The following is a 12642-nucleotide window of genomic DNA, read 5'->3' as shown; positions in this document are numbered from 1 at the left end:
CAAATCGGCACACTATGTTCTTCCAGACGAAATCCAATGCCTTCGAGCTCGTTATCGTAGCTAATGGTTCAGCTTCTACCCACTTTGTAAAGTAATCCACGGCAACAATAAGAAATTTCATTTGCCGAGGAGCTTGAGGAAGTGGTCCCACTATGTCTATGCCCCATTGCATAAAGGCCAAGGGCTTTGCATAGCAATAGATCGGTCTGCGGCATCTTTGGGATATTTGCATGGATTTGGCACTTCGTGCATGTCTTGACGAGCTGCACTGCGTCTTGTACCAAAGTTGGGCCAATAATACCCCCATCTCAGAACTTTTTTAGCTAAAGCTCTAGCTCCGATGTGGCTACCGCAAGATCCTTCATGAACTTCTCTAAGGATGTAGTCCGTCTCTTCTGGCCCTACACATCGCAATAACGGCTGAAGGTAGGACTTTCTGTATAGGACTCCTCCATGAAGTTCGTACCGAATGGCTCGGCATGTGATTTTCCGAGCTTCTCTCTTATCCTCGGGCAGTTGTCCTTGATCTAGATACTTTAATATTGGCGTCATCCAGTTTGGCGAGCTGGCTACTGAAAGTACCTCAGCTTCATCAATGCTTCTGTGCATCAATTCCTCCACCTTTGAACTTGGATATGAGGCTAACTTACTTAAAATATCTGCTCGGCTGTTTTCCGCTCTGGGAATGCGGATTATCCGAAAATAAGAGAAACTTCGGCTAATGCTTTGCGCTTTGTCCCAATATTTCCTCATCCTCTCATCACGGGCTTCACTTGTACCCAACATGTGATTCACTACGACTTGTGAATCACAATGGATTTTGAGAGACTTGATAAATAGACTTTGCGCTAGCTTGAGTCCGGCAAGGAGAGCTTCGTATTCGGCTTCATTATTAGTAGTTGGGAATAAGAACCGAAGTGAGTAAGTTACCTCGTGTCCGTCGGGAGCGATAAGTAAAATACCAGCTCCACTTCCCGTTTTATTCGAAGCTCCATCTACGAATCCGCTCCAGCAGTCCGGTGGCTCTACTTCGGATTCCAGGGGCTGTGCTAGTTCGGCATTGGTAGAATTTTTCTGTTCGGCAATGACAGGGATTGCTTGATCGAACTTTGCTTCTGCAAGAAAATCTGCCAAGGCTTGTCCCTTGATGGCTTTCCGAGGTAGGTATTCGATTGAGTGTTCTCCCAACTCTATGGCCCATTTGGCGATTCTGCCTGATGCTTCTGGCTTGGTCAAAACTTGCCGAAGTGGAAGATCGGTTAAGACGCATACCTTGTGAGCATAGAAATATGGCCGCAGTCTCCTTGCTGCATTTACTAATGCCAGAGCAATTTTTTCCAGAGGTTGATACCTTGTTTCTGGACCTCTTAATGCTCGGCTTGTAAAGTAGATGGGAAGCTGCTTTAGGCCTTCTTTCTCGTACAAGCACCGCGCTAATGGTCTGATCCGATGCCGCTAAGTATAAGAATATCACTTCAGCATCTGTTGGAGCAGAGAGAATAGGAAGCTCGGCTAAATAACTTTTGAGCTCGTCAAAAGCCTTTTTCTGCTCGACTCCCCCACTCAAACTTTGGTGCCTTCTTTAACACTTTGAAGAATGGCATTTGCTTTTCGGCTGCTTGGGAAAGGAATCTATTCAGTGCGGCTAGACATCCAGTTAGCCTTTGCACATCATGTATGGACTTCGGCATTGCCATGTTCTGAACAACTTGAACTTTTAGCGGATTTGCCTTGAGTCCTTCCTTTGAAACCCAACAACCTAGAAACTTTCCCGAATCTACCAAAAAGGTACATTTTTGGGGATTGAGTTTGAGGTTGGCTTTTCGGAGCACGTCGAGAGTGGACTTGAGATTGTCTTCGTACTCCGAAGTGCTTCTGCTTTTAAACGACTATGTCGTCAACATACACTTCAACCTCCTTTCCGATCAAATGCCGAAAAAGCTTATCTACCATCCTTTGATATGTGGCTCCGGCATTCTTTAAACCGAAACGGCATCTTTTATAAGCAAAGATGCCGAAGTCAGTAATGAAAGCCGTTTTTGGAGCATCACTCTCATCCATTAAGACTTGGTGGTAGCCTTTGTATAAATCAAGAAAACAGAAAATTTCGAAGCCGATCAAAGCTTCTACTTTTTGTCTATGTTTCGGAAGGGGATAGCAATCTTTAGGACAGTGCTTGTTTAGATCGGTAAAATCTATGCACATCCGCCATCCTCCTTCTTTTTTCTTGATCATCACAGGATTGGCCACCCAAGAGGGATATTTCACCTCGAATAATACATCCGCTTTCAGTAATTGGCGGACTTCGTCATGGATGACTTGATTTCTTTCTGCCGCAAAGAGTCTTTGCTTCTGTTTTATAGGCCGGACTGATGGATCAATATTTAACCGATGAGTGATTACCTCAGAGGGGCACTCCGGTCATGTCCAACGGAGACCATGCAAAGACATCTTGTACTCCTTGAGGAGCTGGATGGTCTTTTCCCGGAGTAGAGGCGTTCCCGCGAAACCGATCTTGACCGTTCTGGATGGATCATCTTCGTATAACTGAACGGTCATTGAGTTCGGCTCTGGTGTGACTTCGGTCATTTCGCTTGCCTCTGACTCCGGCTGCTGTGATTGCTATGCTTGATGATGCCGATCTGATTGCTCGGCACTTTTAAAGCGCAATCTGCAGACACTCTTTTGCTCTCCTTTGATCACCTCGGATGACCGCTATCCCCCCCTTTAGTGGGGAGCTTGATGGTGAGATGATAAGTAGAGCAAACGGCCCGAACTGCGTTGAGCCAGTCTCTTCCCAGGATGATGTTGTACGGAGACCGAGCTTTTACCACAAAGAACTCGATCATCGTACTGGAGCTTGTAGGCGCTTTTCCCACCGTGATCGGAAGGCTGATAATACCTTCAGGGCGGGTGTCCTCCTGGGCGAAACTTTTCAGAGGAAGTGGTGCCGGACTAAGCCGAGCTGGATCCACTTCTAGTTTATCGAAACATTCTTTAAAAAGAATGCTGACTGACGCTCCTGTATCCACAAACACTCTGTGGATCAGTTTGTTTGCCACTCCAGCTTGGATGACAATAGCGTCTTGATGAGGAGAGATGGCCGGGACGGGATCTGCATCTGAAAATTGTAATCACTTCGTCCTGCTTCAGCCTTTTTTATGCGTTGGCTCTCTCGATTGAAGTCTCTGCGCTCTGACTTCAGGGACGATTTAGTCTTCCCGGCAGGGAGAGCATCAATAGTCAGGATTACTCCATCATATTGCTGCTCGTCATCGTCTTCGGGATCTTGTTGCCTTTTCGGATCCTGAGGAGCGCAGTTCGCACCTCTCTGCTTTTTGTTCTTTTCGGCTGCTTGCTTTGGTATTTTTTTAATGTCCCCTGCTTTCACAAGAGCATCAATACCTGCAGCCAAATGTCGGCACTCCTCGGTATCGTGACCGTGGTCTTGATGGAAGGAGCAATATTGATCCTGAGGTCGACGCGCGGCCGATTTCGTCATCCGCTTTGGTTTTTCGAACATATCGGAATGCATGTCGAAAATTTCCGCTCTTGACTTGTTCAATGGTACGAACTGAGCGGGCGGCTTCTCAGGATTGAGACGTGGCCCCAATCGGTCTTGCACCGGAGTCCTTTGAATCCTTTCAAAAGGAGTTCGGCGAGGATGTCCCTGATCGCCAAAAGGAGTTCGGCGAGTTTGTCCCTGATCGCTATGATCGGGCTTCCTCCTGTCTCCTCGGGATGAGCTGTCTAAAGACCGTTTGCGACGGTCTGCCTCATCGGCACGGGAGAACTGGTCCGCAATGTCCCACATCTGTTGAGCTGTTTGCGGACTGCATTCCACGAGCTTTCTGTAGAGAGCTCCGGGCAGGATTCCATTTTGGAATGCCGAAATGACAAGTAGATCATTGAGATCATCTACTTGTAGGCATTCCTTGTGGAATCTCGTCATAAAGTCGCTGATCTTTTCGTCGCGACCTTGACGTATAGAAAGCAGCTGAGCCGAAGTGATTCGGGCTTCCGCTTTCTGAAAGAACCTCCTGTGGAAAGCATCCATTAGATCTCGGTAAGATCTAATGCTGCCTTGGGGGAGGCTATCGAACCACCTTCTTGCGTTCCCGATAAGCAGCTCGGGAAACAGCTTGCACATGTGGACCTCATTGAGACCCTGGTTCGCCATGTTATACTGATAGCGTCCCAGGAAGTCATGAGGATTCACCAACCCGTCATAAGTCATCGACGGAGTTCGGTAGTTCTGTGGAAGGGGAGTTCGGGTGATATCGTCCGAGAACGGAGTCTTCAATGCTCCGTACATGGCGAACCCGACATCTCTTCGGTATGGAGGAGATGGAGATCTCCTGTGATTCCGGTACCGAGGAGGAACAGGAACATGTCGGGGTTGAGGATTCTTCTTCCTGGAAGACACGGCACTACTGCGGTAGTGACTTTCATGTCTGGATGAGGAAGGAGAATCCACCGTTTTCGTCTTCGGCTCTTGGCTCTTTTGCAGGAAGGCTAAGAACTCATCCTGCTTCTCAGCCAAGAACAGCTTGACAGCCTCATTCAAATCAGGCTGCTGGGAAGACTCGGTGTGTGGACCTTTTGAGCGGCTTGTTCCTTCATCGTGAAAACTGGAAGTAGATGTCTCCCGAGGCTGTTTTCCGGACCTGCGGGCTGGACTAGCTTCCTCATGGTTTTCACGAACGGTATTACGGGTAGTATGTGATCTGGTATGCATTTTTTTTTTGGGTGGAAAAAGGGAAAAGGGTCTCAAAATTCGCTTTATCACAAATTTGGTTCTCTGTTTCCCACAGACGGCGCCAGTGATGGTTTGGCGAATTTTTGATAGTAGTAAATGTAGGAAAATACAGATCACGACACAGAGATTTACGTGGTTCGATTTACTGAGGTAAATCTACGTCCACGGGAAGAAAAGAGGGCAGAGTTGTATTGCTTGATCTGTTTTCTACAGCTTACAATACAGACTTGCTATTGATATTTGATCTCTCGAGAACTCTCTTTCCTTCTGATCTAAGTTCTATTTATACATTGAACTAAGATCGTGGCTTGCATCACCAATAACTAGGTCGTGGCTTACATCACCACTAACTAGGTCGTGGCTTACATCACCACTAACTAGGTCGTGGCTTACATCACCACTAAGTAGTCGTGGATGTCGTGGAGGTCATGAGATCTGCATGGGTCCACCACTAAATAGATCGTGTAGTGGAGGTCGTGGAGGTTCTGCATGGGTCCACTATCTCCCAGTTCGGTCGAATACTGAGACCGAACTGCTGAACTATTGCCGAGCAGCTTTTGCCGATCTGAGAGTAGAGCTTGATTGGTCGGCTTTTACCGAGCCGTAGGCTGGGGCCGAACTCTTGGTAATGCCGAACTGATTGGTCGGCTTTTACCGAGCCGTAGGCTGGGGGCCGAACTCTTTGGTAATGCCGAACTGATACTCTTCCTTGGGCTTTCAAATCCTCCGTTCTCTTCAAAAAGTCGAAATAGACAGTACACTTTAAGATTGCTGTTTAGTTTGGGAAGCATTTTGGTAATGGCCATTTGTTGGTACTGTTTTGATGTGGTTCTTTTTTATTCTAAACCAAGATTCCGTAGTTTTAGCGTATGAGTCACTTGTCATAACAATGTGGGATCAGTTTCTTGATAGAAACTATTGGAGGAGGATGACCTTGATGATGAGCAGCAAGGAGCTGCTAAAGGTGAGCTTCTGGTGCATCCAAGAACACCTCTTCTTTTAGGCCTACGATGGGGAAGGTTGTGCAGATGCTTGAAGGGATTGCTGATGTGAAGAAACCACCTCCACCTTTGTTCCCTGGCTGATGGATCAGCTCAATCTTCTGTTGTGATTGACTGATTTCATCAGTTTCGTTGTACCAAATGGTGGTTGCTTCGTCGTTGGCTTCGTCTTGAAGGATCTTGGTGTTCATCTTTAGCTTGGAAGGTGAAGAAACATGATCATCTTTTGATTGAAGATCTTGGTTTAGTTTCAATTTTTGTAGTATTTGTTTTAGTTCAGCCTTGGAATAGTGATTGCAATTATTGGCAAGTTTCCAAATGTTAAATCGTGTGAATTCTTGATTTGATGATTAAAAAATCAAGAATTATGAAAATTGTTAAGTTATCAAAGAAAAGGATGTGTGAACTTATTTTTCTTTTAGTCAATTGTTTTCCTTAATTTTGGTTCACAATATTTTGTTGACCTATTCAAACTAAATTTTTAGTACGTCATGTTTTCTTCCTTACATTACTATTGTTAATAAAACTTGAAGTAAAGAAAATATAGTTATAATTATGATTATAACTTTCTGTTTATTATTTGAAAACTAATGACATGAAGTTTTACTTGATCAAATGGTTGACTTGAAAAAAGAGGAGAGGAGAAAGAAAAATCTTATCACAATCTTCATCACACTGACCAATTCATAGTCTACTAATAACAAGGACCACTAATAATAACTCAATTTTACTTTTCCATTGACCAATTGCATATATATTAATATATATGCAATTTCAAAATTAAAAAATAAAAATAATAATGAGATACTAATTGGTTTCCCACATAATTTTCACATAAACGCGTTTAATTTATTATAAGGAGTACTATACACGAACACGTCTCCAAAAATCTAGCAAATGAGTATTTAATTTTCACATTGATGGAAAATAGAATTTTGTCCTGCCAAGAATGTGAAGATCGAACTATCTACCTAAAAGTGGTAGATTCGAAAACAATAAACTTTATCAATATATATCACATGCCATAGACAAATACATGAACTTAACACAACAATAATGATAGTAAAATTTATTGATGAAACTTCACTTTCAAATTAATTGTATACCAAACTCATAAATCTTAAACTTCTCGTGCCTATAGCCACAAAAACAAAACCAATCACATATGTTGGCGATGCATTATGGCTATGAGTTGACCGAGTGACAGAACGGTTAATATTCGTATCTAAAGTTTTTAGTTTGAGTCCATCGCGATGTTATTTAAATTTTTACTTTTACCTATAATGTTACTATTAATTGTGTATACTATAAGGGCTCGTCTGGTAGGTGTGAAAATAATTAACATGCATGTATGGTAAATGGGCTTTCATGAGTTCATGGGCAGAATTGTAGGCTGTTTGGTTCAGCCCGACCAAAGTCACGAACCTTAGCATAATTTTGATATATCTAAAATCACGAATCCTAACTTAGGTCTCTTGTAATGAATTTCACACAAATTCAATATTTCCTATTTAAACCTCACTCATGAAAAATTTACCGCAAACCTAAGTTTATTATTTGTGTCCAAATTTTCAATTCGTGAAAAATACAAAATTTTGGTAAAAAAAATTATAATTACACCGATCTCTAAAGTTACGAACCTTAGCTTAAATTTAATATTTCTCATTATCTCTAAAATCACGAACCATAACTTCAGTCCCGTAATGAATTTTCCATAAATTCGAATTTTTTTTCTAAATAAAACATTGGGAAAAACTCACCATGTTGTAGTAAATTTCCCAACTTATGTCTCTAAATTTCACCGGAAAATCCAAGTTCATTTAAAATTCTAGTAATATACAGCAAAAATAAAATCTGATTTTAGAATCAATATAAAATTCACGAGTGTGATAGTTATATAATTCGAGCTATATAAAATTGAGGCGTGTTATAATTTCAGAGAATAATATACATGGTGGTCAGAGAAATAATTAAATACTGGTATAAATAATAATTACTCATTTTTTTAAACAGTTGTAAAGAAATGAATCCAACCGTGTTTAAGACCTGCAAATAGCTGCAAATCGGAAAACAAAGGTCAAACACTCTCTCTCTCTCTCTCCTCACACACACAAACACACACATTGACTATATCTACGCTTCAATCACCTCCCAATTCTTCAATGGGGCGTGTTTTTCCGCCGTAAAGCTCCGATCTTACCACCAAACGAAATGGGCCTCCCGCATTCCCCTCCTCCGGCGCTCCTCCTCCTCCTCCCCCCTCCTCCTCCTCGCCTCCGCCGCCGACATCCCTCTAAACTCCACCCTCTTCGCCTCCGACCCCAATTCAAAATGGACCTCCTCCAACAACACCTTCACCCTCTCCTTCCTCCCCTCCCCCTCCGCCGCCGATTCCCTCATCGCCGCCATCTCCTTCAACTCCATCCCCATCTGGCAAGCCGGCCCCCCCCGCTCCACTCCTCCGCCGTCCTCCGCCTCCTCCCCTCCGGCGACCTCCAGCTCCTCCCCTCTCCCTCCTCCTCCTCCCCCCTCTGGTCCTCCTCCACCGCCTCCCTCGGCGTCTCCGCCGCCGAGCTTCTTGATCCGGAAATTTCATCCTCAAAAACTCCTCCGGCGGGCCGCCGTCTGGGCCTCCTTCGACCGCCCCACCCGACACCCCTCCTCCCCAATCAGCAATTCAACGCCAATCACACCCTCAAATCAGGTCCCTACACATTCCAAATTATGCGAAATGGGAACTTGACGCTTTTGTGGAACAACTCCGTCACTTATTACAACTCAGGTTTGAATTCCACCGCCAATTCAACTTTACTAAACCCAATTCTTGAAATTCAGCCAACTGGGATCCTCTCCCTCTCTGATATCTCACTCTCTAGCGATCTTGATTTGGCTTACAGTAGTGATTATGCTGAGGAAAGCAATGTGATTAGGATTGTTAGATTAGATAATGATGGGAATTTGAGGATTCATAGCTTTGTTCAAGGGAGTAGTATTGGGGCTTTAGCTACTGGTTGGGCTGCTGTGAGTGATCAATGTCAGGTTTATGGATTCTGTGGGAATAATGGGATTTGTAGCTACAATGATACTTCCCCAATTTGTGGATGTCCTTCACTTAATTTTGAGTTAATTGATGCTGGTGATAGTAGGAGTGGTTGTAAGAGGAAGGTTGAGCTTCAAGATTGCCCTGGTCAGGTGGCTATGCTGCCGTTGGATCATACCGAGTTCTTAACCTTCAATCCCGAGCTGGCATCGCAGGTTTTCTACATGGGAAATCAGCCTTGTAACCTGAATTGTCTGAATGGGGCATCTTGTGTTGCTTCTACCTCTTTATCTGATGGATCAGGGCAGTGTTTCTTGAAGACGAGTAGCTTCGTGAGTGGCTTTCACACCCCGGCTATTCCAAGCACTTCGTATGTGAAAGTTTGCTCGCCTGTGATGCCTAATCCCTCGGCTGGTTCAGGGGGTGGTGGGGTGAGGAGTAAGTGGAGGTTGAAGGCGTGGGTGGTTGTGGCGGCAGTGTTGGCCACGCTGTTCGCGTTGGCACTTGTTGAAGGTGGTTTGTGGTGGTGGTGTGTTCGGAACAATACTAAGTTTAGTGCGTTGTCGTCTCAGTACGCGCTCCTTGAGTATGCATCGGGTGCACCGGTGCAGTTCTCGTATAGGGAGTTACAGAAGGCGACCAAGGGGTTCAAGGAGAAGCTCGGGGCTGGAGGGTTTGGGGCTGTGTATAAAGGGGTTCTTGCTAACCGGACCGTGGCTGCGGTGAAGCAGCTGGAGGGGATCGAGCAAGGCGAGAAGCAGTTCCGGATGGAGGTGGCCACCATCAGCAGCACTCACCACTTGAATCTGGTGAGATTGATTGGATTTTGCTCGGAAGGGAAGCATCGGCTGCTGGTGTACGAGTTCATGAAAAACGGCTCGCTCGATAGTTTCTTATTCACCTCCTCCGAGGAGCAGTCGGGGAAGCATCTGAATTGGGAGAATCGGTACAACATAGCCCTCGGTACGGCGAGAGGGATCACTTACCTCCATGAGGAATGCCGGGATTGCATCGTTCACTGCGATATCAAGCCGGAGAACATCCTCTTAGACGAGAACTACAGCGCGAAGGTTTCCGATTTCGGCCTTGCAAAGCTCGTTAACCCTAAGGATCACCGGTATAGAACCCTAACTAGCGTGAGAGGCACGCGGGGCTACTTGGCTCCGGAGTGGCTCGCCAACCTCCCAATAACCTCAAAATCCGACGTGTACAGCTACGGAATGGTGTTGCTCGAGATCGTGAGCGGGAAGAGGAACTTCGAAGTCTCTGCAGAGACGAACCACAAGAAGTTCTCTCTGTGGGCTTACGAGGAGTTCGAGAAGGGCAACGTCGAGGCAGTCGTGGACAAGCGCCTCTTGGATCACGAGATCGACATGGAACAAGCGAGAAGGGCGGTCGTTGTGAGTTTCTGGTGCATCCAAGAACAGCCATCGCAGCGGCCGATGATGGGGAAAGTCGTGCAAATGTTGGAAGGGATCATGGAGATCGAACGGCCCCCGGCACCTAAGGCGGCTTCGGAGGGATCCGTTGGTGGCACCAGTGCCACTGCGAGCAGCGTTAGCGCGTTCTCTACTTTCGCAGCTTCGATACCGGTGCCCTCTTCGTCGTCGTTGATGCGGACCACCCCGGGAGTGTCGTCCTTCGCCTCCGGGAAGAACGGCGAACGGGGGAGTTCGTCGTTGTTGACGTCGGAGACGAAGTGAACTATTTGCCTAGAGAGGAAAACAGAGAGGTGTTTTTCCTTTGATTAGGTTAAAACAGGGTACAAAGTTGTAGGAGTATGTGCTTTTCCTCTACTATTGTGATGAGTTCTTGATTTTATTGTGTTTGAAATGGAATAGGACTGGAACAATTAAATTGGAAAAGGAATTGTAATTATTGTTATACAGCTATATATGTGTAGTCAATTTAATCTTTTTTTCTTGAATAAGTTTTTCTTATTATTATTATTATTATTATTATGATGATGTCGCTGGGTCTACATTTCCGGTTTCAGTGCTGGTGCCCTCTTGGTCGTTGTCGCTGTGTGTCGTCGTTTGCCTCTGGGAAGCATGGCGAACAGGGAGCTTCCTCGTTGCTGTTGACATCGGAGGCAAAGTGAACAGATTTTAGTATCTTGTAGATTGACAACAGAGAGAAAATGTTTTACTTTGATTAGGTAAAAACAGATTTTTCACATTTGTTTCTTCTTTTTCTGATTTGTTGTGATGATTTCTTGATTATATTTTGTGTTTGTTATGGAATTTGGCTGGAAAAAGGTGATTTGAAAAGGGAATTGTAATTATTGTCATATGGCTATATACGAGAAGAGAAGGAATACCGAGTCAAGGGTGGACCATGGAGTACACTCCTAGCCTTTTCTCATTTGAGAATTTTGGAGTCGGGAATGTGATCTCGTTCTAGTTCATAATGTTAGTCTACATATGTGTTTTGTTGTTATATGGGCTTTATTCCTTTGATTGGGTTAGAACAGAGCATATATCTGTATCTTGCTTTTTCTTCTATTGTGATGATTTCTTGATTTTATTTTGGAATACGGCTGAAAAAAAGGAAATTTGGAAAAAGGAATTGTAATTATTGTTATGTGACTGTGAAAGGAAGAGCACAGCGAACGGGAAACTTCCTCGTTGCTGTTGACATTGGTGACTAAGTGAACTGATTTTAGTATCTTGAAGATTGACTACAAAGGAAAACACAGGAAAAAAAGTTTTCTTTTGATTAGGTCAAAACTGAGTTACACAATTGTATCTTACTTTTTCTCTTTTATTGTGATGAATAATAGAATTAGTTTGTAACGGAATAGGGCTGAAAAAAGGTAATCTGAAAAAGGATTTGTTACAAGTTGTTTGAGTCACATGGATTATTCAACGAGATACAATCAACCTAATACTTTTAAAACATTCAACTATCATTTTAAACTCATTTTGTCATTATAGATAGTATTCACACTCCTATTTCATGAAGTTCCCATCTTTTTGTGGCTCAAACCTCTCTCACCTAGCTCTGTTAATGCCGATCGAGCATAAAGTGGTGTCTTAATCGAGCATAAAGTGGTGTCTTAATCGAGTGTTAAGCATTGAACTAATACTTGATGTTCGTCACATTGTCGTCATTAGTAGTTCTCAATTGTTATGGAAAGTAAATCAAAATCTAACAACTATAACAATAAATCATGTCATATAGTATGTTTATCAACATTTGTTTTTTCGTTGTATTAGATCGTGTCAACCTGAATTAAATTTTGAGTTTGACCTAATCATTTTTAATGAACTCAATTTGCAGATGTATCAAAAATGAATTCCTGTGAGCAACTGTGATTGTCTTGTATTTGATCATAATAATAAAAAGAGACCCTCCATGTGACGACACGGGATTTTTCGGCTGCAATGCTAGCTTGCCGTCGTCTTGTCTCAGCGAGAGCAGCTCGAGATGGGTGAGGTGACGAGCTGAGTTGCTAATGATGTAAATATAAGTGACTTATATTTTATTTTACTAAAAAGAGAAAAGAATAGATTATTTAAATGTATTTTATGACGTAGTTATAGAATACAAGACTATAGAATACAAGACTTAAAGGCTAAGTAAATTATATTTTAGGTTTTATTTATTTTTTAATTAATAGAATTAGTAGATGGAAAAACCTAAAATAACTAGGAAATAAATAAAACCTAAAATATAATTAACTTAGCCTACAAATCTTTATTCTATAACTACCTCATTTTTGTGTATATAATATATTTCAATGTATTTTAATTTATATTTTATGTAGCTTAATTTTCAAGTCAAGTTAAAACCCTAATTAATTCTTAATCACAAAATACACGCCTCTAATTTCTTCTTCT

The 12642-nt window shown here is 43.2% G+C and overlaps 1 pseudogene; it reads left to right on the top strand.

Moving 5' to 3' along the window:
* The first annotated feature begins 5648 nt into the window (after nucleotides 1–5648).
* LOC121780101 lies at nucleotides 5649–10730 on the top strand (annotated as a pseudogene).
* The last annotated feature ends 1912 nt before the right edge of the window (nucleotides 10731–12642 follow it).

The sequence above is a fragment of the Salvia splendens genome, chromosome 19 (genome assembly GCF_004379255.2).
Source record: "Salvia splendens isolate huo1 chromosome 19, SspV2, whole genome shotgun sequence".
NCBI lineage: Eukaryota > Viridiplantae > Streptophyta > Magnoliopsida > Lamiales > Lamiaceae > Salvia > Salvia splendens.
This window is presented reverse-complemented; position numbering and strand designations above follow the sequence as displayed.